This window comes from Bactrocera latifrons, unplaced genomic scaffold (assembly GCF_001853355.1).
Source record: "Bactrocera latifrons isolate USDA-ARS-PBARC rearing strain unplaced genomic scaffold, ASM185335v1 scaffold_710, whole genome shotgun sequence".
Lineage (NCBI taxonomy): Eukaryota > Metazoa > Arthropoda > Insecta > Diptera > Tephritidae > Bactrocera > Bactrocera latifrons.
Genome location: NW_017537391.1, coordinates 10,270 through 26,483, shown reverse-complemented (window position 1 = coordinate 26,483; position 16,214 = coordinate 10,270). Strand labels below are relative to the sequence as shown.

The following is a 16,214-nucleotide window of genomic DNA, read 5'->3' as shown; positions in this document are numbered from 1 at the left end:
GCTTGTGCACTTCAAAACAACCCCATACCATGTAGAATGAACAATGTGCTACATACATATGAACATACACACATTCACATATATTGAGATAGTTAAGATAGTTCTTAAAATTGTATATAAATAGGTAAGAACTCTAAATAAAATCAGACTAAAATAGTTCTAGTAGAATGAAATAGTTCTCACAGAACAAGACTTGACTATCAATTATTTCCCCCCACCAGTGGCAAGGAATATTTGACAAAGCTTGTCTTTGGTCATAGTCTTTTGTAATTTTTACTAATAAAGAACGAAAACAAGAAACCAAGTAACTGAATACTCCATTAAAAGAAAGTAATTAATTTATATGTACAAAACTTTGTATTTCAGTTTAGGTTAAAAGCTATTATTTACAATGTTAAAGACATATACAATTTCAAATAAAATTTAATAAAGAATACTTCATTTTGTTTCTTTTCTTTTTCCGGATGGCGATTAGGCGGTTCGCTACCCCGGTGTCTATTTCTTGTGTGTGATCAGAATAGCATTTTTGAGGGTCATAGCTTATTTTAAATTTTATGCCGATGATATGTAAAGCAGCATAAACGTTAGCAAATCTTACCACTTTTGTGGGATGATACAATCCTCTCTTGTCACATCCTAAATTTGTCCACCGTCTTATTAAGATTCCAATGCTTCATTCAACGATACATCTACAAAGAAAATTTTGTTAAGAAGGTTTCATAATTTTTTTTTATACCTGCGTTACCGTACTTTCACTAGAGCTCAAAAAAAAAAAATTAAAAACAAAGTCGGATTCATTTTAATATTTTATTAGCTTTTGTTAGTTCATTGAAGTTTTGGCAGTTCCACACTTATTGTGAATTAAGACATATAACGATCCCTTTGCTTAATTTCGACGCAATCGTAGCTAGGCTGGATTGCTCATACGCAGATAAAATTTCGATACGCCTTTTGAGACAAGGACTCGAAATGGTTTGGCTAGGTGTACGTTTTCGTCATACTAAGCCAAATATATTGCAGAAAGAGATGGGCGACGAAAAATAATATCAACCGCACTCGAAACAAGGCAAAAACAATAAAGATAAATGTGGTGGTGAGAGAAACCACCATTTTGTTAAAAGGCAACAACAGCCCCAAAACCAATGGAAGTTGACTCATGACACAGCGCAAAATTGTTCTACAAAATCTAAATGCGTTAACAAAAAACGAGATACAGTCAGACGCTGCGACGACTCACAGCGAAATATCATTTACCAACACTATCGAAGAAGCAAAATTCGGATTGAAACGAGTAATCATACTCTTTGTTCAAAAATATGCCACCGTACCCAATTCGAACAATCAGGCCATTCATTCACACAGACGTAGTAAACGCAATATACTGCGATCTGCCAACACTAGCGAGTATACAATATGATTTGGTGCTAGATTTCTTGGAAATCAAATTCCAAATCCCATTATTCAGCTGTTGAATTTATTATTACTGACTTAGACAATTTACTTCGATATCGAAGCTTCTTTTAATTTAGAAACTATCAATTACGCTGTTGAAAATTAGGTACAACGTCTATATTGTGTTCACAGCGCACAAGCTGACATAGTCAGCGAATTTAGTTTACAAAATGTCTGACGATAGAGTCGAGTTTATACTAAGGAAAACAATCGCGTACAATCGATCCATGGAATTGTCGCAAACCAGATAGCCATCGACATAATACAAGCAGCGTTTAGCGAACTTAGGCATGTCATCAAAACTGAAATTGCAAAAGCCCAGCACGATAGCATTGAAAGATCCAACCCGAATACACAAAACAGGGTATTTGAAGTAGGCGAAAAAGTTTTGTAAAAAATAACAGAAAATTAGGATTAGGAATAAGTTAATACCCTTTTGAGCAAAACGATTTTCATTCCTTGTTTCTTTTATTTTTACTGGAATGGACTTGCAATTCTATTAGTATTAGGAATAATACATTGTTGGATTATCGACTACTCCCGCTCCAACTATGTTCAGCTAACTGATGAAAAGATGATATGGGAGAAACATTATTATTTAAGACACTCCAGCAATTTAACAAGCATTGCTTACATAGCAGATAAACCGGTAAAACTAACCAAATTATGTTTAGACTTCTGGCTCAGCACTCAAGGTAATAGCAGGCCCGCTAGATGTCGATGATTTTGGGAAAGTAAGGTGATACGATAGGCAGGTAGTTATTCATACGCAAAACACATACACAAATCAATAGACTCAACGACACGGTGCGCGAAATAATTTAAGTAAAAAATTCGAAATGGTTGACACCGAATTTGTATGAGAAAATATAGAATACTAACAAATCAAATGTAGAACTTTCGGATATAATAAATACCACTATTTTTGACCATGACGATTTGAAATCAATTATAAATGAACACCCATAGTAAGCTTTATCGAAGTATCTAAAATGAAGATCCTCCAGTCCGAGTATATTGTCCATATATTACTAGCGTATTCTAGGGTCAAACTCATCTGCAAAAAAATATCCAAGCTCCCGGCGGCACACCAACATGTCACACTACAGCTGCACGATGGTCGTCTGGTCGTCATTCAAATTTTCAAGGACGAATTGGAGGTCACACCTGTTTTAAATTGAAACTTTGTTGTTGCACTTTATTTACTTTGCAAAATTCTGCTGATGCATGAGTTCGTTGGCCCGTCACTGTGGTCAGCAGCGCTAACCCGAAACTTGCCTACGTCGCGAGAGTTATAGCAGAATCAGTCAAAAACGCTACTGCCTTCCTTACTTTTCCTTCCTTATCGAGCAAATGTGTGAACAGTTGCGCCTGTGAAAAAAACGCAGAAATCAGTCACCTTTGTTTGTTTTCATTTGAACAATGTTGCCATTGCTCATTACGCATATATAGTTTTGTACATATCTATGTTTACAATTACAATTTTTTATAATATATCAAAACTAAAAACAAACTATTAAAAATAGTTTATATATTTATAAATAATAGCATTCGACTCTGATTTTGAGTTATTTTAAGAAAATTTCAAACATATTGAAGACAATTTTTATAATTACTACGGTATATCGAGATTGGCAACCCTGCGTTGTGAGAGAGCAATCAGCTGAAATGTTTGTACGACAAAAATTCAAATGCCGTGAATTCTCACGTCATCCTACGTCAAAGAGAGTGGCGTTTCACTGTGCACTTACATTGCGCGCGCATAAGATGGGTCGTATTAGCTGACACGGGCCACGATTCTACGTTCTCCACCATTTCTGCTATTAATATATCTATCTACCAAGATCAGTTAACACCAAACAGAAACTATATCATATCTAGATAAGCGATAAACAAGCGGAAACCACCGCATTCCAAGAGCCTTATCAAAACACTGTCCTCACACGCCGCTTGACTTAGAATCAAGATTCCATCAAATCATGATTAGAAATCAAGGAAAAACTGCATTTCCAATAAACAGTGCGAAATACGAATTCCTTCGTTTACCATTCAGACTGAAAAATGCACTTTCAATCTTCCAAAGATGCGTGGACGATATCCTTAGACCGTATATTGGCAAATGTGCATACGTTTATATTGATGATGTCCTAATATATTCAGCTACCTCTGATCAACATATGAAAAACATCACCAATATCATACAAAAGCCGATTTCGGACGAAAAATCCCTTTTTCAAATACAAACAGCGTTGTTAGGACACATCATAAGAAACGAAAGAATAACAGTATACCCTATGAAAATAGTAGCTATAGATAGATATAAAACATCAGAAAACCTAAAGGAATTACACTCATTCCTAACCATGACTTCATACTACCGAAAATTCTTAACAAAATTTCGCGCAATTGGCTAAACCTTCCAATGTAAAATAACTCTAGATAAAGAAGCTAAAAAAACTTTTGAAATAAATTAAACAAGATTTCGACAAAGAATTCGAACTAACGACAGATGCTAACAATTATGCATAGAGTAGTTTTAGCTCAGGGGAGCAATCGCATTGCATTCATATCACGTACACCGACCCAAACCGAATAAAATTACTCCATGAATGAGAAAGACATTCTCGCGATCGTTTGGTCATTACGTAAACTTGGAAACTATTATTACAAATAAATCTATACACTCTATCGAAACCTTAACTGCTATCCAAATTTTTATAAAAAAAAAATCTGGTGATTCACCTTTAATTCAAACCCCAATATTTCCGAATCACGAGAGATTCATAATCTACCATAACAACTATAACTTTAATAGAAACACTAAAGAAGGTGATAAATGCGCTGAAAGTAACGCGTAAGAGATGCTAGAGACATGTTGTTGGCCAACAATCAGAGCAGACGCTAAAATATTAATAAAAATATGGGTTATATGTAAATAAAATAAATATAAACGACACTTAGTGAAGCAATTATACGGAGAAACCCCAATTCCAGAAGGTATAGGTACATTTATATAAATGAACGTCTTTCATATCAACAACACAACAAACAGTGACTCACATGTCTAACCGGATGCGTGCATTGCCAATGATGGCACCCTCCAATCATAAAGTAAAAATCTTAAGAATGATACATATGACACATCAATTTAAAGGAAAAATCTTCTATTTTATTTTTGGAAACTTAAAAATAATAATAAATTTATTCACTACATAAAATTTAGAAAAATAACCGGATTTTTTAAAAAGCTAATGATTACTTATATTTCGTAGCATATAGTTTTACAGATAAAAATGGTTCTAATCGCCTTGGTATAGAGGCGGCAAGTTTTTGATAAAATTCTGGTGGTATTGCCTTCCAAGCCTCCAAAATAGCCGTTTTGAGCCCAGCAACATTGGAATTGCCTTTGGTACACTTTTCGACTGACTTCTTGCCATACGTGCTCAATAACGTTCAGATCTGAGGATTGGACAAAGTACACGAGGGCAATTGTATATAAAAAAAGTATGAGCAATCGCCGATTTGGGCTTCGGAACGTTGTTTTGGTAAAATATAAAATGGTGTTTATGATTACTAAATTAAAATTATGCCATTTTCCCTTTGCCTGAACTCATCAGGCCTTTTTAAATGCAATTTCACAAATTCTAGCCTTTTCTTTCTATTTCTTTTCGAATATGTACGCCTGTTTTACAACTGCTTTACCATGTAAATCGAAGATTCTAAGTATGAGGCGAATTGTTTCGACTGAAACCTTCTTTTCTTTTCCACTTTCTAATATTTTTTCACATTTTCCACCTGGGAAAAGGGATTTTTTCAACAATTTGCAGTATAAACTTTCGCTTGTGTTAGCTTCTTTCCTTGACCAGCTCTACTAATATTATATTATTGATCCTATTTTCCTTTTCAAAGTTTTTTATAATATGAAAAACAGTTGAAGTACTCCTTTTCACAATCTCCGAAATATTTTCAATGGTTTTTCCTTCTTCCCGTAACTGAATAATTGCTTCCGAATTTCAGTACAAGTATGAATATGCGGGGGCGTCATATTGTCGCGTTGCTTACTCACAGACTTATCGGTAACCACTAATAAACAAAAAAGAATATTCAGTGTTTGTKCTRRTKAAATTCCACAACGATCAGAAGTACCGTGACTTGTAGAAGGTTACTTCTTATAATTTTCCGGTTAGTTGTGTGGAACGAATTTTGTATGTTGCGAGTTATTTCTCTAAATTATWCGCAGTGAATGAATTTATTACTATTTTTAAGTTTCCGAAAATAAAACAGAAGATTTTTCCTTTAATTTGATGTACCATATGTATCATTTTTAAGATGTTCACTATATGATTGGAGGGTGTCATCAATGGCAATGCACGCATCCGGTTAGATGTGGGAGTCACTGTATGTACCTGACTACATAGATAGATACTCTGAACACGCATACAGCAGAAAACTAGGTAATAAAAGAGAATTCCACAAAATACTAGAATAAGTTCTCACTCAAATTTACCCTATTTGCTGTCATCTCATTACCGACAATTAAAAAAAAAGACAAGAAAGCACTGTATGAGAAGCTAAGTACTTATGTATACGGCATACCATGACCACACCCATTATTTGAAAGAAAGAAATTTAATGAATATTAAAAGAAAAACAATCTTGATACTAAACTTGATGTCCATAATAACAGCTCAGTGAATAACGAGCCTGCAGAACAAAAAGTACTTACTGACAGAAACATATCCGACATACGTATTCGAAAAAGAAGATTACCTGTTTCACATGACTAACATAACAACAATACAAGAGCCATATTACGAAATACAAGAAATCTTAGAAACACAAAATCTTAGAAACATATAATCATCAAATCATTAGAAATCAGTTTCTGGCCAAGGACCCCCGGAGAAGGTCAATAAATATTTTAGGCTCAGTACTAAAATGTATTACTGGAGAACCAGATCATGATGTTCTAATAGAATTCAAAATAGTTTTAAACGATTTAATAAATAATAATAATTTATAAAGGAAAATTAATTCAAATTTTAAAATGTTAATGCAAAGACTTTATATTAAAACCTTAAAACATCAGACATTGCTCCAAGAAATTCAGAAGGAACTATTAGATTCGACAACTACAATAAACTTTGCTAAAAACGAAGATTTTTTACTCTGCTGCAATTAATATAGAAGAAATCAAAACAATAATTAAAACTAAACAACAAAATGTACCAGTTATAAATATTCTCGAATATGCAAATATTCATATACTAAGATTACAAGATGAATTCATAGTAGTATACTCCATTCATTTTTAAACAAGGAAAACTTTTATTAGATGAACTAATTACAAAATGTAAAAAAAAAACCCAGTATCAAACTGTAAAAATAATTTAAGCAAATATAAATGTAAATAAAAGAATATGAACAATTTCACTATATCTAAACTAAAAGAAGCTTATTGTAACATAGTCGAGGAAACGAATTATCCTGTAATAGATTTAGGCCATGAGAATATTGTAATTGATGGAATACACAAAGTCAATAACGAAACTATCAAAGGAACTAACTTAGTACAGTTCAATATTTCAGTAGAAATAGATTCAGAGTATTATCATAATCAGGATCAAGAAGTAAAAAGAATTATCGAAACACAACGATATGAAAAAATCCATGTATTAGAAATACCAGAGTCGCAATCTAAATATCAATTCGAAAATATTCAAAAATTAAATAAATTTATAATCCCTTTCGAAGAACATCCAATTAGAATTTATACTCACAATAACAATAATAATATTATCTTAAAGAATGAAATATGTAAAAACTGCAAACATATACATATAAACAGTCCTCATTGGACTTAAAATAAATTTTTTTGTCCGGATATAGCAGCTAACACTTATGCGTCCAGTTTTTAAGTTTAACCGTGCGATTTTGCTCTGTGATACAGTCTAAAATCTCTAAATTTGAGATTAAGTTAGAGACAATTTTTGAGACTTGAGACAATTTTGCTATTCTGTAAGCGACAGTCACAAAATCTATCACATTTCATTATTCAGAGATGTTTTTATACTTGAATGAAAATAAATATGTCGATAACATATATTAAATTTTCTATAACATAATTACAAATAAAAATAAAAATATACTATATATTGTCTTTCTTTCATAATATTCACGAAATTTATGTAAAATAGATTTATTTTTCGACAACGCGGGCCAGCAACAACTTAATGTACACTTTAAGCGAGCAAAGACTAATATATATAAATAGGCTTATTTGATAAATCATTTGTCATTTGTGTTAAAACGAAGGAAAATTTTTTTTTTGTTTTTTTATTGAGATTTTTTTTCATAAACACGAATGAATGAAAAATAATTATTTTTATTTATGCGCTAAATGCACTGATTCAATGCTTTGTGTGCCTCATAAGTGAAATAAAAATATTATTTTTCTTAGATGCAGGGTTAACTTTCGAAGCAAATATTTACACACAATTTTAACACAAAACCAATATAAACAAGTAAAACAGTAAGGGCTATATTCGGGTGCAACCGAACATTTTATTTTTTGCAACTTACAACAACCAAAGTCAAGGAAATTCCTTAAAATGTAAAACTTCAACCAGACGATCGGAATATAACCAGTTTTATATAGAGATGTTCTCTATTTTGCATAAGATTTGTTGATGTACCTTACATAGATTCACCAATAATATGGAGTAAATTCAAACGTATGTTCGAAAATCCTGATAATAGTTATATAGGGGCTCAGGGAAGTATTGACCAGATTCAACCCATTTTTTATACACAGAATTACTTAATTAAATTATTAAAGGATTATCTCACAATTTCAAGGGCTTGAGAAGTTTTGGTTGGATTTAGACAATTTTTGATCATAAGGTGGTGGAAGTATTAGCGTAAAATTATGTCCCGTTATATTAATTATTCCTTGATTTGTGTTCCGGAAAGTGAAAGAATCAAGTGGAATTTAAAATTGTGTTATATGGAAAGTAGGCGAGGTTGTAGTCCGATTCCGCCCATTTTTCACTGTAGCATAAGAATGTGTAAGTAATACCATATACCAAATTTAATCGAAATCGGTCAGTAGAGTCCTGAGATATGTGATTTAAAAAAAAGTGGGCGGTGCCACGTTCATCGTCCAATTTTCATACCGGCTCTAATAAAGCCTACTCATACCTTCTACAAAGCCAAATTTCAATTTGTTATTGATTTATAGTGCTTTCAGAAGTTTTGAATAGTACCGTTATATGGGGAGTGAGCGGGGTTATCTTCTGATTTCATCCATCTTCACACAGTAGGTAGGAATTCCTATAATATGTGTGTTTTTTTGTAGTTTAAGTAAGCGATTTTAACCAATCAAGTATATACGTACTATTTCAAACTGATCCTACCTCAAAAATAATACATTTGCTAAATATTTCGAATCGTAGAATAGAACTGCAATCAAATTCACAGTACAATGGATTATAACTAGCGCAGTAATGAATATTATACCACGTGCATCCCAAAAGACTGATGTCATAACCTTGCCAGTTCGTCTTTCGGCGCTTGAAGACCGGTTCATCACTATAATGTCTATCGACTGGACTTCACTGTGAAATGATGGAACCGTATTTCTATTGTCATTGCCTTCATTGTCCTCAGTGCTCATTTCGCCTCTTTCCAACTTCGCAAATTTCTTTTCAACCATTGATTTCCCTGGAGCAGAGCCCAAATTTAACAGTATTTTTCCTAAAAAAGCAATGCTTTATTAAAACATGAAATGATTTTATGATCAATTATTTTGTAAACTAACACAAGTTGCTTCACAAAAATGCTATATCTCATTATCTAATAGTAGGGTTACCATATCGGTCTCAGTCAAAATCAATCTCGTTGCATAAAGTAGTTGTGAACGCACCGGTGATTAGTAAATTATGTAAGTAAATTCTTCAAATTCGAGTTCAGATATGTATGTGACATACTTGGTTGATGCAGTCGCATTTCTATGCGACGGTATACATGTATGTATGATGACGATATCATATGGTGTGCGTTCCACAACTCAACCATCAATGATATGATTCATATAAATGCATCAGCAATTTCAAAACGAACAAATCGACTTAAACGCTGTGATGCTCACTTTTTTTCACGGACTTGCTCAAAAAAATAATCATCAAATTTTGTCGATTCTGGAGGGAATCAATGCACTTTTCTCGAAAAACAGGGAACCAGTGCCTAAGGTCAAAATCAGAGAATGTGGTAATCCTAACTAATAGTTATCTCTCTTTTCTTTTTTCTTTTCTTTGTGACTAGGCGGTTCGCTCTTCCGGTGTCTATTTCTTGAGTATGGTCAGAATTGCAATTTTGAGGGTTATAATTTATTTTAAATTTTATCCAGATGTTATGCAATGCTGCACAAACGTTAGCGAATCTCGCCACTTTTGTGATACATAACGCGCCTAGTTGCATACCTCATGGTGGTGTGGAAAATGCAATATAGCCACAAAAACATGTAAAAAAAAACAATAAATAAAATATACCGAAATAAATCATTGAGTTATAATTATATTTATTTGGGCTTATAATTTTAAAATCGATAGAAAAAGGGTCCGCCACTTTTGCTGTACTTCTTCTTGATTGGCGTAGACACTGCTTACGCGATTATAGCCGAGTTAACAACAGCGCGCCAGTCGTTTCTTCTTTTCGCTACGTGGGGCCAATTAGATATTCCAAGTGAAGCCAGGTCCTTCTCCACTTGGTCCTTCCAATGGAGCGGAGGTCTTCCTCTTCCTCTGCTTCCCCCGGCGGGTACTGCGTCGAATACTTTCAGAGCTGGAGTGTTTTCGTCCATCCGGACAACATGACCTAGCCAGCGAAGCCGCTGTCTTTTAATTCGCTGAACTATGTCAATGTATATATACGACGTATTTCTCGTACAGCTCATCGTTCCATCGAATGCGATATTCGCCGTGGCCAACGCGCAAAGGACCATAAATCTTTCTTTTTTCTTTCTTTTCTCTCAAAAACTCGCAACGTCGACTCATGAGTTGTTGTCATCGTCCAAGCCTCTGCACTATATAACAGGACGGGTATTATGAGTGACTTATAGAGTTTGGTTTTTGTTTGTCGAGAGAGGACTTTGCTTCTCAATTGCCTACTCAGTCCGAAGTAGCACCTGTTGGCAAGAGTTATCCTGCGTTGGATTTCTAGGCTGACATTGTTGGTGGTGTTTACGCTGGTTCCAAGATAGATGAAATTATCTACAACTTCAAAGCTATGACTGTCAACAGTGACGTGAGTGCCAAGTCGCGAGTGTGACGACTTGTTGTTTGATGACAGGAGATATTTCGTCTTGCCCTCGTTCACTGCCAGATCCATTTGTGTTGCTTCCTTGTCCAGTCTGGAGAAAGCAGAACTAACGGCGCGGGTGTTGAGGCCAATGATATCAATATCATCGGCATACTTTATATTATATATATATACTTTTGCTGTACATAAAGTAAAAATAGCAACACAATAAAATATGTTTGATATGTCGGCATTTTGGATTGTCGATACTATGACTTCAATATTCCGATTGGTCGCTGTTTTGACTTAGCTGCATATATGAATATTGTCGGTATTTTGATGGGCCGAAATCCTTGTGCTATGGTTTAAACTAAATGCAATAATGAAAACAAAAGTAATTAAGAAATAATTGCGATAAGTTATATACTTTCACATTTAAATAAGTACTAACACCTATGTGAATATAAGAGTTTTATGCAAGCAATAGTTCAACGTTGTTTATACAAGGTCATCGATTGTTCGAAATATATTCCGTTTGAAATTATTTGTAATCGAGAATAATTTGTTTGGCCCAAATAAAAATACAACTCAAATTCCTTGATTTTTAATAGCGGTTCATTATTGACCAAATTATATAATTTAGATGTAACTCCATACCACAAAGCAGAGATAAAGAGATCCCCAACTTTCCTGTCACTGGAAATGTGAGAACCGCTCACCTAACGAACTTTGGCAGTTGACTGGATTGACGTTTTGCCAGACTAAAATTAGACCAAAAATATATGTGAACGGAGGAATTGGTTGCCGCCGTTTAAGATCGCTGATAAAAATTTAAAACAATGAAAATCAAAGAAAATGCGAAATTTAAATATATTTCATGAAACGTTTTGCAGAGTAAAATTATACTTCAATTACAAATTATTAAAAGTATTTATCAATTGAAAACTAACAGGCTTATTTCACTCTATTAAGTATTGAAAGATCGAAAGTCAGTTGTTTTAATATACCATAAAATAATAAAAAAGGAATTAAGTAGTTTCGCCATATATTAAAAGTCCAAGATATAATAATTTGCAATCGTAATAAATGTTGGGTATTTTAATTTAAATTGCCCAAAAATTCTTGTTTTGTTCGATCTGGCCATAATGGGCAATGTTATAAAAAATGGTTATTTTGAGGCGATCTCACCCTGGAATAAGTTGGGCATACCATTATCCCTGTCAGAGATAAAGAGATGTTCAACTCCTCTATCACATTTTATTTAAATAAATTATTTATAAAATTATATTCCTATATCTAAATGCAAATTCCAAGTAATTTTCTGTTGTAACGGCTAACCAATTTGTGTATGTCAAAAAAAACGCTTACCACCCCGGACTGTATGGTTTTGCATGAAAAAGTTAGAAATTCTTGAAAATAATTTACATTATAAGTAATATCCCAGTAAAATTTGCAAGCAATTCAAAATAATCACCCAAATAACGTAAACGCTTGCATTACATAATATCTATTAAAAGGTTGCTCATCAAACTTTAAAATTTATATATACCTAGTAAATGCTAACACAACACCCTGATTACCATTAAAGTAGCAAAAAAAGTGCTACACAACACCCTAACGTCTAGAGTTGATATACTTATGTATGTAAACAAAGCAGAGTTTTATTGTAACCCTAATGAGGGTCAAATGGCCAACCCAGTAAGAACAACGTAAGGAAAGAATTAGCTGATGCTATGTAAGCAAAGGCTAAGAGGTGCTCATGTAGAAACGTCAAGAGGAGTCCGGGGTTGAGTTTCTATTGGAATCCAAGATCGCCGACTTTTAACTTAAACTGGTTGCATTGTATTATTTTCCTAAAATTTATGGAAGAGTTGTCGTAAAAATACTGGTTACATATAAAACTTTAATATATTTTCAAAAGAAACTAGTTTTATTTTAATATATATTCTTAAAGAAGAGAACAATATGAGCAAATACATGAAACATATATTTTTTTTATTTATTCCTCTTTTTAAATGTGGTAAGTTAATAAATGTTCACCACAGAAAAATGTTAGGAACACCATAAGCAACCATACCGAATGTTCATGCTCATTCACAGCCAAATTTATATTTTTGCAAGACAATTTGTTTGATTTTAATCTGGAAGCTGTACAAAATATCTAGACGTATGAGAATAAACTTATAACACCGAAGCTCAATATATCGATCATGGTACAAGGTACAAGTAATTTTTATTAGGGAGTGTTTGAAAATTTTCCTTTGGAGGATAAATAACAAATCGATTAGGATTTTATTCCAACAAAAGTACGAAATAAGCAAACATGATCTCGTTTATATTGCTGCGTAATGGATTAGATGCTGTTCCAACTTTATGAATTATTAGATGAAAAGGCGATACGCGATGCTGTGAAGTACTCAAATGTAGTTATCAACTTAGTTGGTCGTGAATTCGAACTACAAATTTTAAATTCAATGATAGGCACACGGAAGGTGCACTTCGCTTTATGGGGCAAACAAACACTAAACTTTATTCATTTTTGTTTTTAGAATCAGCAAAGAAGCTGGTAGAGAACGTTTGATTCACTTGTCTGCTATAAACGCTAGTCCAAAACCAATGAGCTTTGTGCTTGAGGATGCCAGCAACTTTTTGAAGAGCAAGTACTACAGTGAATGTGGTGTTCGCGATGAATTCCTATATGCCACCATTATTAGGCCAGCTGATATCTATGTTTCGGAAGATCGTTTCCAAAGATACTACTCCCACATTTGCCGACGCCAATTCCGTGGCATGTCACTCTGGTTTGCGGGCGAACGTACTGTGAACAAACCGGTATTTGTGTCCGATGTTGCAAAAGGTATTGTCAATTGCGCTAAGGATCCCGATACTGATGGTCAGGTTGTCAGTATGTCAGAAGTGACATACTTTCTAATATGCTAAATACTCAACACCCACCTTGAAGACCAAAGGTTACCAGTTGAGCGAATTAATTGACTGGTTCCATCGTCTTATGTGCAATGATGAAAATTGGTGGGGATACCGTCGTTGTGACATGCGTTGCGATCCTACCTTTCCAATTGAAAGCTAAATTGGTGAGCTACATATGAGAGTTTCATGACGTTTCATTGATTGCAAGTAAAGTTATTGCGTTTTAAGAGTCAATATGTTTGAGTTATCGATGCGAAAATGAGCTTCGATCAAAGAGCCAGCATTAAATTTTGTTTTAAACTGGTAAAACTTTTGCGTTTCAATTGATTTAACAAGTTTATGGCGAAAGTGGTCGTGAATACATATGTACATGACGAGCAACACGTGGACCAATCAAAATCCGTGATCACCGGAAATTTTATCTAACCTGAGCGTGAATTCAATTGGAGGGTAGGTTAAGGGCTGTGAATGACACTTTCCTAACTCCCTTGTACCATGGTTCCTAGTGACATGACAGTAACACGTACCTTTTTAATTGTCACTCTTTCCTACCACGTTCTTAAGGGCGAATCAACAAACTTCCCAAAACTTTTGAATTCATATGATTTTTGATCACCTTCTTGAGAACGCATTGTCTTCTACAATAAAAATTTATACTTCCTTCTCACACTAGTTGATTGGAGAAAACTGCTTTCAAGAAAACGCGACGATGCATGTCTTATTAGCCTGGTGCTTAAGCACAGGGCTTGGTATTTTGGAGACTCGAGTTCGAATCCCAAATAAAAAAAAATTGTTTTTTTTGCATTAATTTCTTTAATTATCCCGTTTTTATAAGTAATTTTAACAAAAATTACATATTTAAATTAAATATCTTTTGATATTTGAATTCACATTAATTTGATAAATATGGTATATATTCATAAGTTAATAATATTATATATACTTAAATGTCCTCAGTTTTTCTCTTTCTATAAATTTTTTGCATGTGCCTCATGGTGGCTCATTTTAATGGTTCTCCAAACATGTTTTTCATAAGTTACCAAGCCATAAGTTTTGCAAGAATATATAAAATAACGGATTGAAAAAAATACAAATTAAAAATATTCTTTTAAGTAAAATTGAAAAATAAAATTTACCATATAAAATATGTAAAAATATAAATATTGTTTATTGAAAAAAATTATATATGTATTACTTAATATTGTAGTAGCAAATTCGTCGCATTTCAATCTTTCGTCCATTTCCAAAGCTTCAGTAAGCGTGTTCAATGGCAGGATGGAAGCGATTTCGCTTGTGGTTGTTGTGGTTAACATATCAATAACGTCTGGAAAAGAGTAGAAATACAACAAAATGAACAAATTTAAAGAAATAAATTATATGGGTGTTAGATTACCGTTACCATCTACAGATCGTTTTGCATGGCTGGCCTCTGCATTAAGCAACCTGAAGTGTTAAATTTTTTTCGGTTCAAAGGAAATTGCTCTTCAGTAACAAAAATATGGCACTAACTTAAAGGAGAAATACTGTAAGTTTACAATTATCTGCATACCTTTTGCTGGAGTTGAAGACGATGTGATGCAGTCCTCCAAGGCAATCTCCTCAAATACATTTTCCATCTGATTGAGAAAGAAAAATTGGCAATATCAAAATTATTTTTCAAAAATTTAACAAAATGTAATTAAATGAGTCGAGAAGAAATATACATCAATACTTTAAAGAATACAAATTTAAAAATTTGTGTAATRAAGGATGTWGAATGGAAATGAGGAGAAACKTGCCCTCATTTGGAATAGAGAAATATTTGTAAACAAGCCACAAGCAACTTAGCTACTAAAATGCATAAGCCAGATGAGGATTCTAAAGGTTCTTCAAAGTAGTTTTCAACATCTTAAATATAACGAACAAACAGATTCGCTTGTCAGTCCTATTACTTTTACGGGACATAATTTTTCACTAAAACAATAAGAGTATTTTCCTTTTTTATTTCTATTTTAAATAAATTAGTTTTTGAAGTTTTGTTAGGTTCAATGTTTTTTTCTTTCAATGCTTGTGCTTTCATCAAGTCTTAAATGCCATTGCTCCAGGATTTTATTCGGTTTATTTAAAATATTGTATTTTTTTTCATTTCATTGCCATTCTAACTATTTAACATAAAATGAACTAATGAACAATTTGTTTTGCTTATCGTGTAAGACAAAATAATAAATATTGCTCTGAGTATAAATTGCAGAGGATCTGGCTACTGTATAAGCTGATACGTCTTTCTTTCCATTTATTTGAACGATTAGAGAGTGTTCATATGTTCAGAAAGTCTTCCCATATGAGACTTTGCATATTTGTAGATTGAGGCGGCAACTTAGTCAATTCCGACATCGCGTTCAAGATCATTGACGGCGCATCTCAAAACTTTATTTTGGAATCGCTGGATTTGTGCAACAATGCTAGGGCTTGAGCAGCCCCAAAGTTGTTACACCATAAGTCCAAACTGGTCTGAATACCTGCTTGTAGAGTTTCTACCCAGTACCCAATAACTGTTG

At 33.4% G+C, this 16,214-nt stretch overlaps 1 long non-coding RNA gene and 1 pseudogene across 1 annotated transcript; one reads left to right on the top strand and one right to left on the bottom strand.

Annotated features, from left to right (window-relative positions):
• The first annotated feature begins 13,106 nt into the window (after positions 1-13,106).
• Positions 13,107-13,837, top strand: LOC108976031 (annotated as a pseudogene).
• Positions 13,838-14,906: 1,069 nt separating this feature from the next.
• Positions 14,907-15,310, bottom strand: LOC108976032. The gene is made up of 3 exons (XR_001993917.1): positions 15,227-15,310; positions 15,071-15,120; positions 14,907-15,001 (listed from the first exon to the last, which is right to left on the bottom strand). It is a non-coding gene; the product is annotated as an uncharacterized LOC108976032 (long non-coding RNA).
• Positions 15,311-16,214: the final 904 nt, after the last annotated feature.